This window comes from Varanus komodoensis, unplaced genomic scaffold (assembly GCF_004798865.1).
Source record: "Varanus komodoensis strain SLA01 unplaced genomic scaffold, ASM479886v1 scaffold20_1, whole genome shotgun sequence".
NCBI lineage: Eukaryota > Metazoa > Chordata > Lepidosauria > Squamata > Varanidae > Varanus > Varanus komodoensis.
In genome coordinates this window covers 14,592,410-14,605,165 of record NW_025335587.1, presented here as the reverse complement: position 1 = coordinate 14,605,165, position 12,756 = coordinate 14,592,410, and positions in this window count along the sequence as shown.

The following is a 12,756-nucleotide window of genomic DNA, read 5'->3' as shown; positions in this document are numbered from 1 at the left end:
CCTTCAATTGGTCCAGAATGGAACTGCCAGGTTATTAATGGGGACCAGCAGATACTCCCATATCACGCCGGTTCTCTATAGTTTACACTGGCTGCCAATTGAAGTTCGGGCCCAATTTAAGGGGCTGGTAATGGCCTTTAAGGCCTAAATGGCTTGGGTGTGGGATACCTGAAGGAGCGCCTCCTTCCTTATGTGCCCTCTCGCCCCTTGGGATCTGAGGCAGAGGCCCTGCTCCGGGAGCCCTCCTTGAAGGATATCAGGAGGGTAGCTACTTGGAGAAGGGCCTTCTCAGCGGTGGCGCCCCGACTGTGGAACACACTCCCCAGGGAGGTTCACCTGGTGCTGTTGCTCTATTCTTTTTGGTGTCAGGTGAAGACCTTTTTATTTTCCCGGTATTTTAACAATTAATTGGTTTTATCCTTGTTTTTATCACATTAATCAGGTGTGGTGCGTTGTGTGTTTTTCTGGTTATGGTTTGCTTTGTTCTTTGGAAGCCGTCCAGAGACTTTTTAGTATTGGGGCAGCATATATAAACTTTACATAAATAATAAACAAACACCCCCCCCCACCAAATATGGACCATTTCTTCATTTCCCCTTAAGCTGAGCTACCCTGACATCCCTCTTATCTCCTTGGTCGTGTGCGTGGCTCTGTGTATGGACTTCTTCAACACGGAGCATTTGTTTCTCATTGCTGTTTGTGCATCTTGTACGTCTGGTCCTGGGATTTGTATTAGTTCAACATTCACTCCAACAGGCAGCACTCTTCCTCAGCCCCCACTTCCCCATCCCAAACGTGGCGGTGGGGAGATATTAGTGATTTTCCTTCCAGGAATAGTCTTGTACAGGTTGCTGTTGGTTAAGCATTGAACGTGCTAGCCAGAAGTTAAGGCTGGAGCCGGGGGTCAGACTAGATGGCCCAGGATACCCCTTCTGACTTGCTCTGTTTCTATGCGGGTGCTGGTGTGTGATCATTTGTGTCTTTTGAGCCCAATCCTGACTGCTAGTTAGCAAAAGGCCTCTGGGTGTGTTCCTGAGACCTTCTACCAGAATCTCTGTAAGTGCAATGCTGGAGACAAGAAAACCAGTGTGGCGCAGTGGTAAAGAGCACAGGATTGGGATGCAGGTGATCTGGTTCTGGTCCTCACTCAGCCATGCAGCCAACTGGGTGATTTTGGTCCAGTTCCAGAGTCTCATCCTGACCTTCCTCACAGGGTTGTTGTTGCAGGGATAAGATTGAGAGGAGGCAAAGAATTATGTGAGCTGTCTTAAGTTCCTTGGAATGAAAAAAGGCAGGATACACACACACACACACACACACACACACACACGAATACATAAGGTTGGAATCTGGGATTGTACACATACTGCATCGATACTCTGAGATTTACCTTTGCTTCCTTCCAGTTGACTAATTGGCAGGGGACCTTGAGCTAGGATAAGGATAGTTCAGCCTGAGGAAGTAGTTGAGCTTATAAAGCCATCTGGACTGAATTCCCTCATTAGCCTGCCTGAAACTTAATCTGATCTTGAGGCTTTCAAGCTCTATTCCTCTGCCTCACTCACACAAAAATATGCACGTCCAACTGCTGATTTCTGTTTTCCTCGGATGGAATGCAAATTCAGTAGAACCAGATATGAGGAAGGGTCAGGAACATGGTCCATGCTAGCAGAAAAAACAACAGCAGCAGCAGCATCTGTCTCAAAGCCAAATCTGGCAAATTGCTGTGGCATCCCCAGTGGTTATAAAGTCTGAAGGTACCAGGCCTAGGAGCTGCTAACGCAGAGACTGACAAATGCGACTTCACCAGGTCCTACTTCCACATCTCATTTGCTCTTCTCCACTTTTTCCGTTCCTTCCAATGCATCTCTGTTGCTCCTTCTCAGATTTTTACGCCGCCGTTTGACTGGGAACACACAGAACATTGAGGACCTTTTGAACAAAACTTGCATGACTAGACCAGCTGGTTGTTTGGTTAACATAAAATCTGCATGGTTTTTTTAATGTTTCTCCATACTCCAGATCAGGACTATAGCAAGCTATAACCGATCTCTTTATTCTCCTAAACAGAATAGCCATGTTTTACATGTTTACATGGGCTATTGTGTAGCCAGCCGGTTGCATAGCCAGAAGTGTGGCTTCCAGATTGAGAGAGGTATTACTACCACTCTATACGACTCTGGTGTGCCCGCAACTGGAGTATTGTGCTCCTTTCTGGCCCCCTTGTTACAGGAAGGATATAGCCAGGTTAGAGTCAGTGCAGCATAGGGCCACAAGGTTGGTGGCCGGTTTGCAGGGGATGGGGTATGAGGCGAGAGTGAGGGAACTAGGTCTCTTCAGCCTGGAGAAGAGGAGACTCAGAGGGGATCTTCTGGCAACATACAGGTATGTGAGGGGGTGGCACGCAGAGGTGGGTAGAGACCTGTTCTCCCCTGCAGAGGAAGGCAGGATGCGCTCCAATGGAGCAAAGCTCAGGGAGCCAAGGTTCAATTTGGGTGCCAGGAAGAACTTCCTGACAGTTAGGACCCCGAGGGTGTGGAATGGGCTTCCACAGGAGGTGGTTGAAGTCCCAACAGTAAGGATGTTCAAGGACAGGCTGGACATGCACATGGTGGGCATGTTGTGAACGAAGCGGGCTGGAGCCGGGGGTCAGACTAGATGGCCTGGGAGGACCCTTCTGACTTGCTCTGTTTGTTTGTTTCTACATGAAATCTTCTTTGAATAACTCCCCTCCTATTTATGGGTGCAGAGTTTCCTTGACCCACTATTTTCAGTTCTCCAAATTTTGTCATGCAGTTCTCAGCTCAAGAAAGGTACTAAAACACATGTTAAGAAGTGTTTTATGTTAGAATATCCACTGATGTGCATTTTAAGGACTAAGTGCTCATTGAAGAATGAATCTGCCCAGAACTGCATTGGGGGATAAATGTGTTCCAAAATAATGCAAAGGGCTTATGAATATGGGCTGATGTGGACCAGAAGTGGATGAATCTATCCATTGCTAGCTGGATGAGCCTTGCCAACAGATTTATTTATTTATTTATTAAAAGCTTTTCTAACCCGTCCAGCACTAGCATCTTGGGATGGCATACAATAAAACGAGTAGTTTTATTTATAAAACAGATAGTGTCCTCCTCTGAATTTCAGGAGCTCTTCAACAACCTATCAAGGCTGGGACAGCAGAAGAAACTTGTCCTTCTGCATTCAGGTCATTTCCTTCCTCAAAAACATCCACTCCTATTCTTGCATTAAAACCCCCACATAAAATGGCATGTGGGTTTGGGAAGCAAGATAGTAGCAAGTCTAGCATGTCAGTGAACGTGTCCCAGGTGAAGCCCCTACTTGAGAAAGGTGAGCTCTTAGGTGGGATGTAGATGTTGTTATTATTATTATTATAACATTTGTAGTTAACATGTTAACACCTAGTAGATTTTTCAATTAATCACCTTTAAGGAGTAGGGTCTGGAATTTACTGGGGCAGCTACTCTCTACAACATGGATGTCTATGTTTAGGTCCACTGATACCAATATAGCCAAGTCTCTGCTTCCTCCTTTAAATGAGTTTTAATTGCAGAGACAAAATAAGCCCTGATCCTTGAATATCCAAAGAGTTGGGGTTCATGAGCCACATTTCTTGATGGCACAGTACATCAAAACCATGTAAGAATGTTATAAAGTCAGAGCCACAAAGCTTAGCGTTCTTGTTATCAGATGCTGATTCACATGAATCTTATCAGCTTTCTCTTTTTGCTCTCACAGCTAATAAGAGGTAGGGAAACTTTGAAGGGGACACCATCCTGAATTATGCTGGTCTTTCTTTTAGTGTTATGTTTTGATATGCTTGATTTATGGTTTTATTTGCTAATCCGTTGTTTTGTCTTGTAAACGTGTAATGCCCTGTGGCTAAACACAATAAGCTTACTGATACTTCTGATACTTGTCCTACTGCAGAGGACAATGCTTTCTGGCCAAGTGCTTAGTGTTTCCCCCTGCATGCTGGATCACTCCTGTTTCCTGTCTCTCAGTAGAACCTGAAGTTTTCTTCACTGCTCACACCCCCTGGAACATCCCTACATCTCTACCAATGTGTGGATATCAAGCAGGGGTGTTTGTGAAGTTGCGGGGGAATCAGAAGCAAAATTGCCAATCCTCCTTTCCAAGAGTTGATTCAGTGCATGGAAAACGCCTGATCATGGCTGTGGTTCTGTTCATTTTGATGGGACAATTTTAAGAAGAACTCAGAGCCTATTAAGGACTCTTGTTACCAGTTTTCTCTGCCCTTGCCCCTTGGAAGCATGACATGTGGACCCATTCTGCCCCCTGTTGTTCCTAACAGATTACTTTGGAGAGAATCTCCATCTCGGCAGAGGTGACATGCTGCCCTTCCAGATCTGAGAATGCTTGCCATTCTTTTGCCGTGTATTATTGATTATTTCTGCAACCGGTTAAAAACTAAAAATAAATATCAGACAACTGAAGACTGGCTAGGAGTGTATTCTGGAGTCTTTTCCCTTTTTTAGCATGAGATGGTGAGGCTGCTGTGAAACCCAGCAGATTTCAAGGGCCCCGGAGCTGTTTGTTCATTTGGGACCCACCATGCAGCAAGAGATACTCTGCTCATGTCCAGCATCTGATGCTTTGTCATCAAAGATGCTAGTACAAAATTCTCAACCATGTCAAAAGTGGAGATGGCCAGAGGCCCACTCAGCTCAGCTCAGAACCAGATTCCAAGCCTTAAAAAGGAATCACCAATCCCAAGCAGCAGCAACACATGCTAAAATCATTTTTTAAAGTTTCACATTTGTTCTTAATCATTGAATGTAGACAGTTTCTTTCAAGAATGCTGCCAAATCCCTACAGCTAGTGGGGAATTGTAGGATGGAGAACCTGAAGCCCTGCAGATGCTGCTGGACTACAGTTTCCATCTTCCGTGCCCCTTGGTTTGATGAATTGGAGCCCAAGAACACCTGGGAGGGCTCCAACTCTCGTCCTTGCTCTGTCATGAGCAGATCTCAAGACAATACACGATCTGTGCATTTTTCAAAGACTGGCTTGTGATTCATGAAGCCAACAACTGTTTTATGTTGTGTGTTGCTACACATTCTCTCAAACAGCCACACATACGATCTGATTTTAGAAATATGACCTCTTTTGTACCTTGGCTTAATCATCAGTTTAGAATGGGACTGCAGCCAAGAGATTAGAAGACCACTGAGTCTTGGAAGGGCAGCAATTAAGGAACTAGAAAAGATTGTCATGGGTAACGATGTGTCCCTGGAGACCAAGGCCAAGATCAATCACATTATTGAACTCCTGATCACTATGTATGGATGGGAAAGTTGGATGGTGAAGAAAACTGATGGAAAGAAAATGGGTGAGTTCAAAACATGGTACTGGAGGAGAGCTTTATGCATACCCTGGACTGAGGGAAAGAAAACCATAGACTCATGGAAGAGGGGAGCTGGAAAGGGCCAGAAGGCCATTGGACCCAACCACCTGGGTGGGAGGGTCCACAAGCTCCCTAGGTCATTGGTTCCATTGTTGTACTGCTCCTACAGCCAAGAGATTGTGCCTGGTAGCTCTCCAGAATTCGGCTTCTTGCAACTTGAGCCCATTATTCTGTGCCTTACACTCTGGAATGACTGAGAAGAGACCCTGATCGCCTTCTTTGTGACAGCCTTTCAAGTTCTTGTGGAGTGCAGCCCTGTCTCCCCCCAGTCTTCTCTTCTCAAGGCCGAACATTCCCAGCTTCTCCATCAAGGGCAGGCAGGAGAAGAGACCAACCTTCTCATGATCCAAGGCACCATTGAGGAATTTGACCCTCCTTTCCTCCTGAGTTTTGGCAAAGCTCAGGAGCCAAAACCAGCCCTTTAGCTGATTTGCAAGGCAGAAGGAGCTGGAAGGCAAGTTCTGTCTCCATATTTATTCTGCTCTGCACAGGATGCCCATGATCTCCAAGTGGAGAGCATCACAGGCATCCTCCCTGGGTTTCACCTTAAAACTCAAGTGTGATTCAGAACAAGCTGCACCGGAGCTGGCAATGAATCACACACACACCAAGGCAAAAGATTCTCCACCAGAAAAATCCAAGGCTGCGATAATTATTACATCAAAAATTCATCAAGAAAATGCTCCCAGAGTTTCATTACGATAATAGTTGCAATAGACATGACACGTTGCCCAGAATGGAATGACTTGGAAAACTGCACATCTCCTTTCAAAATCCATGCCTCTGTTTGGGTTTGGCAGGTGATGGATGGAGCAGCAAATGGCTGAGAAGCGGCGTCCCTCCACCCCCAGAAGTGAGAGAGGTGATTAACTGGATCTTGGCTCACCTTGAATCCATCATAAGCAGGGCTGAGCTAATGCAAGTTGTACTTCAAGACTAAAATTCCTGTGTGTATTCAGTGCATGGGTTACCCATCAATCACCGCCATCCCTTTGCACAAGCAGAGTTCTGTTGCATCCAACTAGTGCCCAGTCTTGCCCATCAGCGTGTGCCCCAAAGGGGCTGGCCAAATCCCCACATGTGGACCATGAAAGCAAAGGCCTTTTCCTCACGTTGCTTCCTAGCACCCAAGATCCTTAACTACACTGGGCTCCATTTGACCTTCAAGAGATGGACGCATCCTTGTCCATGTTTTTGCTTAGTTCCATTTTAAAGCTATCTAAGCCAGCCTTCCCCAGCCTGGTGGCATTTGGACCACAACTCCCAGAATTCCCATCCAGCAGGGCCATTGACTTGGGAATTCTGGGTGTTGCAGTCCAAACATGTCTGGAAGGCACAAGGCTGGGGAAGACTTATTGTGACAGCTGGTAACACCTCTCGCAGGGACGCCTAACCTGCCCATGCAGCACCCCTGGAGGCTCGCTCCCATGCGGACAGCAATCCAAATGCCGGATGAATCAGTTGCTGGAGAAACTATTTCTTGCAAGTGTGTGCCTTATGCAAACAATGGGGGAACCAATATAAGGAGCTCCATGCATGTCCATGGTTCAAGAGAGCTGGTGTGGTGTAGTGGTTAAGAGTACAGGACTGGGACTCTGGAGATCCGGGTTCTAGTCTCCACTTGGCCAACGGGGTGACTTTGGCCCAGTCACAGACTCTCAGCTCAGCCTACCTCACAGGGTTGTTGTGGGGATAAGGTGGAGAAGAGAATGATGGAAGCTGCCTTGAGCCCTTTGTTAGGAAAAGGATGGGATATAATAAATATAATAAGTATACTACATAAATAATAAAGAGTCGATGATAGTTGGAGAATGAACACATGGAATTTAGCCAGAATTTTGGTCCGTTTAGCCAATATTGTCCAACAGCCTACATTTCTGCACATTCTGTGATGGACTTGCTACTCCTTAAAGCTTCTGAACAGAGCTCTCTAAAATTTTAGCTGAGGTGTTAAAAATTCCAGGCATGTATTTTACCACTGAGCAGTGTCTGTCCCCAAACTAAACCCCCTCCCTTTTCTAGAGGCTCACTTTTGAATCAGAACCCCCCTGGGCTGTCCACCTTTCTCCTGGCCACAGGATTAGCATTACCGCTTGATCCAGTTCCAACAAAATGATCTTTAGCCCCCTTGGCTGGGAGCCTTTGGACCAGAAAGTTTTGAAAGCTTTTATCCAGATTGAAGTTAAGAAAACAGCACCATGGCCAAATATAATATGGTTACCATCTTTTGCAAATCACACAGCTTTTGTAGTCTGCATCAACGAAGGAGTAACCCAATTTTTTAAAAAATGATGAGCTGGTATAGGGGTGCACGTGTATGCAGATCTGCATCCATTTCAAAGTATACCAGAACTTTGCCTGAAAGGGGGACAAAGTAAGATGCTACCAAACCAAGTATTCCAAGTTGTATTCCAGTTTCTGACCTCTGTGTGGCCTCGGTTTATCTTCCATCCCTCAGGATCACCTCTGTAAATTGTGAATAACCTATACCTAAAGATTATCCAATTCTATCCAGAAATACCTTTCTGAGCCATTCCACACATCTTCAACCAGCTAGATATCTCGGTAGTATAACGATCCCCAAATTTAGGAGGGCTTTATCTCTAGTCAGAGTCAATGCCTTCCCAACAGCCATTACTGAAGGGAGATATCAAAAAATATCCCTCAGCAGGAACTATGATCCCCACTCCTTTCTAAATATCCCAGTTACTCTGATTCTTTTAAGTTACTTTTATCCGATCAATCCGATTCTATCTCCTTGACTGCAGCCAAATACTGTTCAGTACAGTACACAGTACAATTAACCCTAACTGTTGTTAGGTTCTACCAGAATGCTTTGATTTTCTTATCTTAATTATTGTAATTTTATTAGTAGTGTATTTTTTCTATTTTTAATTAATTATAATGTTGCATTTTCTTTATTGGCTGGTCAATAAAGAACTGATTGATTGAACCTATATCTACCTACCTATTATCTTCTCCTTTGCTAATACAGGACGAGAATCTACTTGCGGGCAGTGGCTCATTCTAATTTTTCATATTTAGGTGCACGGATAAAGGGCTTGCTTAGCATCTTTTGTGAACTGCAGTGTTTTTTATTACTTGCTTGCATTAACGGCAACAACAAGAACACGGAAATGGTGGTGTGGTGACTCCTTGTGTGATGCTTGAGAAGTTTCATGGCCAGGCTACGGGTGGCAAAGACTGAGTGAAGCTGCAGGCTATTTAATTATTATTACGTTTGTATTCTGCAGACGCTCATTTCTGTCTCCTCCCAAGCAGTTCAGGACAAAGTGAGGAGTCTTTTGTTAAAGCTGACTAGCTAGGCTGGCTCTGTGCAACCGAAGTATTGCAGAAAGCAGCTGGGAAGGAAATAATTCAAGTTAGAATGTGGGCCTTTAGGGAAATGCGGCTGAAGAGAATCACATTGATTCCACATTGGTTCCAAAGGGAAGGTCTCTCCTCCCTGCCAACCTGGAAGGGACTAACCTGATCTTCAAGGTGGATCCTGTTGCTTAAGGACCAGTCTTTTGGAGCATCCTAGCTTCCTTGATTGATGAATGCCATTTGATCAAGCTAATGATGTCAGTTATTCTCCGCCTCATATCAGCACACTCACCAACGTTTCCCACGGAACTTGAAACTGCCTGTTTCTCAGCAGCAGCTGGGTTTGCTAGCTTTGGTAATTCAGCTGCACATTCCTGCCCATACCTTAAGATCATCAGTGGTTCTTCTCTGGGAGGATATAAGGAAGGTGGCCACTAGAAGAAGGGGCTTTTTGGTTGTGGTCCCTCATCTGTAGCTTCTTAGAGAGATGCACCCAATGCCAACCCTTTACACTTTAAGGTGCCAGGCTAAAACCTTTTTATTCTCCCACTATTTTAATTGTTGAAATGTGATCGTTCTTTTATATTTCATGTGGATTATTTAATTCTTATTGCTTTATATTTTACTTTTATTGTCCCTGTTGAATATCTTTTACGGATTATTTTTATCGTAAATTGCTTTTGCTATTGTTGATACGGTGAGCTATTTTTCTATTTTAAACTTGTAAACATCCAGAGAACTATTAGGCTAATAGGAACAGTATGTATGCTACCGGTGAAGAAGCCTGATTCCAAGAGAGATCCAGGAAGCAGGTCAGAAATGTCAAGCGTGGCTTCCTAGCACTCACCTGGGAATCGAGGAATGGGCCTTTCATGTGGGGGAAGCAAGAGGACCTGTTCCTAGAACTTCTTCTCTCCCCCCACCCTGGCAGTTTCTGGAAAGCTGCCAGGTCACACAGTTTGCTTGCCTGCTTTATAGCCATACCTCATTTATATCCAGTTCCCTGATCATCTATCTTGTTCAGAGTGTGGCAAGATAGATGATCAGGGAACTGGATATAAGCCCCTGTGAGGAGAGAATGGGATTACTGCTCTGTTTATTCAATATTGTCTAACAGCCCACATTTCTGCAGACTCTGTTACAGACTTAACCTGGAGAAGACAAGGAGAAGTAGAATAGGATTCTTCCAGTACTCGAAAGGTTTTTAGTCAGAGGAGTTTCCAGAGAACAAGGAATAATGGGCTCTGGTTACGAGAAGCCCACTTGTGGCTGAACCTCAGGGCAAAACCAACACACAAAAAACCCCTTCCTGTCTGTTACAACAACATGGCAATGGAGCTCAGGACCTCTCTCCCACCCCAGAGGCCTTCAAGATGCAGCTGGATGGCCATCGGGGAAGGATGCTTGAACTCGGCATCCTACATTGGGCAGGTTGTTGGACCCGTGGCCTCAGCGTGCCCTTCTAGCTGATCTGTTCCCCGCTCCTTCCTCCTGCTGCGTTGGAGAGAGGCTGAAATGAACATCCCCGTTCACCAGTGTATCATCATGACGAAGGGCCATTTGATCTCACCCAAAATTAAGGAAGTTAAATATAGCTCGGGAAAATGTGCAGTGTGACTTGGAGAGAAAGGCAGCGATTTTGATTCCATATGACACGGAGGGGGGCGGGGGAAACCAGTGCTTGCAGTTCAGAGCATCCAGCTCTGTGACGGGATGAATAACTCATGCTGAAAATGAAGCCACGCTCCTCAGGAATTAACCTGGCAGAAGTGATGCTTAACAGGAGACATACCCTGTGTGCTTCCGGGGGAACTTGCTTGTTCGGCATGGGAAGCTGATTCCCATGTTCACAGAACCTTGTGATGAATCCCGAGGGGAAACTGGGCTATGTCTGGATGGAAGGTGGCAGGGGACGTTCGCATGATTGGAGGTCCCAACAAGCTGAACACAAACCAGACTTCCACAGTAAGAAAAATTGCACATGACAAAAAATTGCAGAAACTCACAAACCGGGTCCTGCAAACACTTTTACTACAGAACTATGTCCCCGCTTATCAAACCTGGGTGGAATGGACCTTATGGAGGCTGCATGTGGAACTCCACCTAATTTCAAGCTGACCTTGGCAGGCTCCCAACCTGTCCTTACAGATTTACCCCGACGTAATATGGACCAACCACAGAGTTTCCTATCTGTGATCAATGAACAGGTAACATGCAAGCTAGATATTAAACATTAAACCCCATTAAACATTAAACCCCATGCATCATTGCAATGGGTTGAGCTGTTCCTTCCTAGTGATGGTTGGTTTGGCAAGAGTACTTGTATTCGCTGCAATCTTGAGCAGCACCACTGGGACAAGTATCTGCCGATTCAAATAAACCTCTACTTTGGAGAGAGACATATGGTGAATTAGCCTGGTAGACGGCTATCAACACAGCAAAATCACTACCAAGGACCTTTGTCAAAAGTTGCGATCGCTCCTTGGACCTTCTTATTAAAAGCAATGTATTACAGATGGTAACGGCAGTTCATCTCAATCTTACAGAGCGGTTTATTTTTATGTGTTGCAAAAAGCTAAATGAAGCAATGCAAGGAGCTGGGGAATCACGATAGAAATATATTCCCGCTGCCGCTGGGCACCATGGACTCCATCAACCGGTTCTGTTGACCTTTCTCCCTTGCTCGGAATTTTAATGAGCATTCAATTATCACATTGATATCAAGAACAAACATTCAAAGCCGTGCTTGAAGGAAACAAGGTCCGCACCAGCACAATTTAAAAGGCTTTGGTGGAAGAAAAGGGAATCTGTAATATTATGCTTACCCTGTTTGGCAAAATGTCCTCTCCATTACACCTTCACAAACTGAAAAGCTGTTTAATTTCCAGGGGTTCTCATACCAAATCATCTTTATTACACATTACATTGAGCAAATGGGATTTGCTGTAGCTGATACAGCTTGCCAGCATTTTCTAATATGCTGTCCAAAGACCCGTTGCTACAGCAAGGCAGCGTTGTCAAATTCTCCTTCTTTATGTCCTTATATTTCTTTTCAGTACGCTCTTCAGACAGAAGAAACTGGCTCCTGAAGAAGTGATGTTGATGCAGACGGCAAACACCGTTCACAAATAAAAGCACAAGGTGTGGGGCTTGTCCTCAGATCCACAAACTGGAGGACACGTACTTGAAGTTGCTACCGAGGTGACCAGGCAATCCTCTTTTGGAGGGCCATGGATTCTCCTTCTCATTCTCCCTGAATGCCCCCACTTCCGTGGAGGCCACAGTGACTTGGGGTGACCTCTAGGCCTGTCTGGCCATGCCTGTGAATGTGAGAGAAATCCGTTTTGCATGGTGCGAACTGCTCGGATTCCCTGGTCTGGACGTCCCATACTCCATGACTCGTCCGTGCCATGTGCCCAACTTCCCGGAGTGCGAGCTGCGCATTTGCTTCGAAGCCTGCCAGAAACTGAGTCAGAGTGAACATGGCACGACATGGCATAGCGACCTGCAGCCTGTGCACTTCTGGACGTGCAACTGGATTTCCTGCAAGCGCGTGCTGGCTTCCTCTCCCCTTGGCTCACCTCCTAAGACGGGACCAAGCATGAGCGGAAATGTGCAACGAAAAGAAGGTCAGTGTGAGGTGGCTCAAGTCCATCAAGGAAGGCACAGCTTCGGCTGAAGGGTGCAGAGCAGGGCTGTTGGGACGTTTCGGCAGGTGTGCGGCGTGAGGGTTGCTGCCGGGCAGAATTGAGGTGACAGTGCGTTGTGGCAACCGTCCGTACCATCAGTCTACATGGCTGCACTGTTTGTTGAAATGTGTTTGTGTATCTGTTCATTTATACAAGCTTCTGTGTACCGTTTTCATAGCCAGAATTGGCTCTCTGGTTGGTTTACAGTGATAAAAATACAGAGGAGTATAATGATATCAGCTCTTGTCCACTCATGGCTGGATTCCTTGGTGGAATCGATTCATCTCTTGC